The 4,160-nt window shown below is 61.2% G+C and overlaps 1 long non-coding RNA gene across 1 annotated transcript; it reads left to right on the forward strand.

Moving 5' to 3' along the window:
- The first annotated feature begins 6 nt into the window (after positions 1-6).
- LOC112469050 lies at positions 7-2,648 on the forward strand. Its single transcript, XR_003042464.1, has 2 exons — positions 7-470; positions 2,255-2,648. It is a non-coding gene; the product is annotated as an uncharacterized LOC112469050 (long non-coding RNA).
- Positions 2,649-4,160: the final 1,512 nt, after the last annotated feature.

Consider the following 4,160-nt stretch of genomic DNA (forward strand, 5'->3'; position numbering starts at 1 on the left):
TGGTCAGCCCCGTGTCCTTGCGGTAAAGGCGTGGCCCGTGCGGCTGTGTGCCGTTCGCTGGGCGGGCTCGGAGAAAGGAGCAAAGCCCTCCGAACCCTCCGAAACAGCACGCCACCCAGCGCCCTCCAGCGGACGAGAGGGGCCAGCAAGACGCAGGGGGCCAGACGGACCAGCGCGGGGGGAGCTGGGTCCCTGCCGGCCTGCTCTCCTTTCCGTCCGTCCGGCGACGGCGACGGCGACGGCTCCCTTCCACTCTGGCTCTCCCTGCAGCCTCTCCCACTTCTGTCCCCTCCTGCTCTGCCCTCTGATCTCGTCTCCTCTTTAAGCCCCTCTCCCTCGGTGACTCTGGCTTCCCAGACCCCTCCTGGCCTCCCAGTCGTGGGCACAGAACGAAGCCCTGCAGAGGGCCTGGGCATGGGCTCTTGGCCCTGGCACCATGCCGGGCGGCCTTCCTGCCCCAGACACCACAGGTACGGCTGCCTCTCCCAGCTGAGCCACTTCGTGCCACTGTGTGGGATGCGGAGGGAGTGACGGGGAGGGCGGCAGGGGCTTGGAAGACAAGGTCCTGGCCTCTGGGCCTATGTGAGTCACATGCTTCTTAGACATTCTCAGGTCTCTAGCCCTTCTCTGCCCTGAGCATCGATGGCTGCGGTCCTTCCTTCCCGGGGCGAGGGGGTACCTCGGTCATCCCTCCAGGAAGAATGCTGACCCTTCCTCCCTCCCGCTCCAACGCAGCCTCTTTTCTGGACGGATCGGTCCTTTCAAAGCGGGCCAGGGGTTATTTCCTCCTGAAACGCGTACCTGTATTTTTGCGCAAGGTGGAGGCTGATAGGGATCAAGAGAATCATTTCACCCCCACGTGCCCAGGTTCCCTTATCAAGCCGGGCATCTCGAGGCAGGGGCAAGCAGCCTGGAGGGCGTGGAGGGCGGCAGTAGTGGCTTGGAACTGGGGAGCAGCCACCAACTTCTCTTTCTCCTCCTCCCCACCCCCCAAACCACAGAAACCACTTAAAGCTCAGTGCAAACCTGCCCTGCCAGCGAGGGCCCGGCTGTTAAGGGTGGAGAGTGTGTGGGCCTGGGGCGGCCCGCAAGCCTCTCGCTGCCCCGGCCCCATCTTCCGAGGGCCGCCCCTCTGAAAAAGCCTGATCCAGTGATTAGGGACCATCTTTCTTTGGGTCTCTGGGGAGACCTCGACCCAGTGCAGGGACTCAGCGAGAGGGCTGTACCCCTCCCTCCCTCCCGCCCTCATCCATTAAAAAGAGGCCAACCCAGTCTCTATAAACAGCTATAGATCTTACAGGCTCCACCCCTCCCCCTTCCCGTCACAAAGGCCACTGTGGGTGGAGGGAACAGCTGGAGTTTGACCCCAGCTCCGGGCCCTGAACTTTCCACAGTGACCCTGCCTGTTCCACTGCTCTATCTGTCAATTAACATTTGTGGTCACTTAGGCTTGGACAGGGCGAGGAGGATGGAAAAGCAGGAGCTCTGAGTCTGGCAGCCAAAAGGCTTGGGTGAGAACGTGGCCTGCCATGTTGAGTTCCATCCCCGCAGCAGTGAAAAGGGGCCGCTGCCCGTGTTCGTGAGCAGCTCGGCGGCCCCAGTGGTCTGCACACGGAGGGGTTCTTGGGGGCCCATGTGCTCCAGGGCATGTTTCTGTGGCTTTAGCCAGCCAGAAAGTCCCTCCAGGGACACTGTGGCCTCCATTACAGGGGAACAGTCCACAGCCGTGACCACCGAGTGAACGGCTCCTGCGCGGAGTGGACGTCAACCCCGCCTCATAGCCTCCTCTGAGCAGCAGGGTGCAGTGGGGGCGGGGGGGGGCGGTCTGCGTGGAGCCACAGTCCTAAACTTTCCCTGAAGCTAGGGGATCCCCAGTGACACTTCACTTCCTGATCAGGCTCCCAGGTAAAATGGGGACACACCGACCTCGGTGTGACAATTAACTGAGTAGCACAGGTAAAGCACGGGCCCCGGCATCAAGGACTTGATCAGAAAAACGTGTTTCGGGGTTCCCTCCTCTCTCCAGGGCTGTGATCTTCCCTTCCCCTTATCTGGCCCCCCGTCCCACGTGCCTTTCCTGCCTTATTTTTCTAACGCGTCACCCAGTAACACCATTTACGTCGCGCTCGTTCATTTTGTAACGTGTCCGATCCCCACATCTGATCCAATCACTCTTGCATCTGATGCCCCCCGCTCCCCGCTGGCCCGACACATGTGTGGACAAAGGTTAGATGACGGCAACGTTTCTTTCCAGCTATTTTCAAACGGGCCTGAGACCCGGTCGCTTGCGAAAGGTCGTCACGGGAGGATCTGGGGCTGAAGCAGAGGGCAGCACGAAGGACAGAGCCAGACTGAGGGGCGGCCTTCGCGGTCTGAACCGGGAGGAGCACCATCGTCCTAGAGAAGGAGGACACCCCTTTCAGAGTGGCCTGGTGGGGAGGCGGCAGCTGGTACTTAAGGACATTATAATGAGGTGATGAAGAGTCCAGACTCTCCGGGGGTCGACTCCTGGTTCTCCTTGCTAGGTGAGTAAAGTCCAAGGTCACGCCGATAATCATAGTACTTAACCCTCATGGGAGTTGCTGGGAGGAATAAAGGACTCGACAGGTCGTTGGAACATTAGTTCATTGCCTGGCGATAATCGGTTAGCTGTGGGCACTTGTTATTATTCAGTCAATGCTACCACCTGGTGGACATCTGGCAGAAGAGGTTTCCTGGGCGGTGCCGGGTGGCCCAGGGCAGGGGGCCGGGGAGAAAGAACTGGGGAGCGATCTGAGTGTGTGCCGTCACCCCGCACAAACCGAGGTTTCCAGCAGGCTCAACCCTGGTTCAGGGAAGCGTGGAAAATGAGAAAAGGCCCGGGGAGAGGGCGGAGGAAGACGCGATGGGCCGATGGGCCGGTCCCTCCCTCCCTCCCTCCTGCCCTCCTCCAAGCCTGGCCCAAGCCAAGAGGAACCAGCTTCAGGGAAGGTGGAGAGACAGAGAAGAAGGTCACCGCTGACGTCAGGGACATGCGTGTAGGAGGCGAACACGCTCTGACCTACATTTATCCATCTTCCACACCCTCTCCCTACTCCTGGGGCACACTTTTCTGGATGGTCCCCAGCTCCCACACTCAGGCAGGACACCCTCCCCTCCAGAGACGTCGACCCCTGGGTCGTTTAGTGCCCAAGTGCTGCTCTGGCTCTTGGCTCTGGCTCTGCCCCCCGCCCCCCGCCCCCCGGGGGGCACAGGTGCAGCAGGGACAGGTGAGAGAGAGGAAAGCTGAAGGCGCCGTGCACTGTAGTCTGAATCCCTTCACTCTCAAGATACAGAAGTTTCATCTCTCTTCAGGACCGATGTAGGTTGGGGTGGGGAGGTGGACGAGGCGCGGGGAGCCCCGAGGAGACCCCAGGAGAAGGCGGCTTATTGGGTTTCAGTCACGGAACTTTTTCTGGAGTGACTCGGAGGTTGGAGGGCCCCCAGAGAGGGTGGGGACCTTGTTGGATAGGGAGCCGAGGAGGACCGACCCAGCTCAGACCCAATGAGCGGGCCGCGGTCTCTCTTGGGGATGGAGCCCAGGACCACTGCGCGTTTCACCAGCTCCCCCAGGATTTCCGGAGTCTGGTTATTTTGATGCTCTCCGCAGTTTGAGGGCCACTGCTCCAGGTCCGCTTCGACTCAGACGATCTGAATGAGCTGCTTCTCTCTCTGTATGGCCAGGGCAGAAGGAAGAGGGTAGGCTGCAGATCCGAGAGTGCAGGGTGCCCCGAAGGGGACAGGTCCCGCCAGAGACAGACCTTTTATTAGCAAAAGTAAATGCGTGGGGGGCGGATGGAAAGAGCGGGCCCGCAGGCCCAGGGAGGGCTCCCGAGGAAGACAGACTCAGTCTACAGGCTGAGATGGGCAGGCGCGGGAGCGGCTCCTGGACCTAGGCCCCCACCCAAGGGGGGCAGTAGGGCGATAAGGGGCGTCTCGCACTCCCCCAGCAGCACGTCCCTGCGCAGCCCTGCGCCTTTGTCCAGCACCTTGGCCTTTAGACTGCGCGCGGCCAGTTCTGAAGGCCCGAGCTCGTCGAAGAAGAAGTCTTCGTTGAAGATGGGGTTGGCACTGCATCTGACCACGCGGCTCCGCTGGCCTCGCGGCCGGATGCGCGGCCGCAGCCCCAGCACCACGAAGCA

This window comes from Pteropus alecto, unplaced genomic scaffold (genome assembly GCF_000325575.1).
Source record: "Pteropus alecto unplaced genomic scaffold, ASM32557v1 scaffold106, whole genome shotgun sequence".
NCBI classification, from domain to species: Eukaryota; Metazoa; Chordata; class Mammalia; order Chiroptera; family Pteropodidae; genus Pteropus; species Pteropus alecto.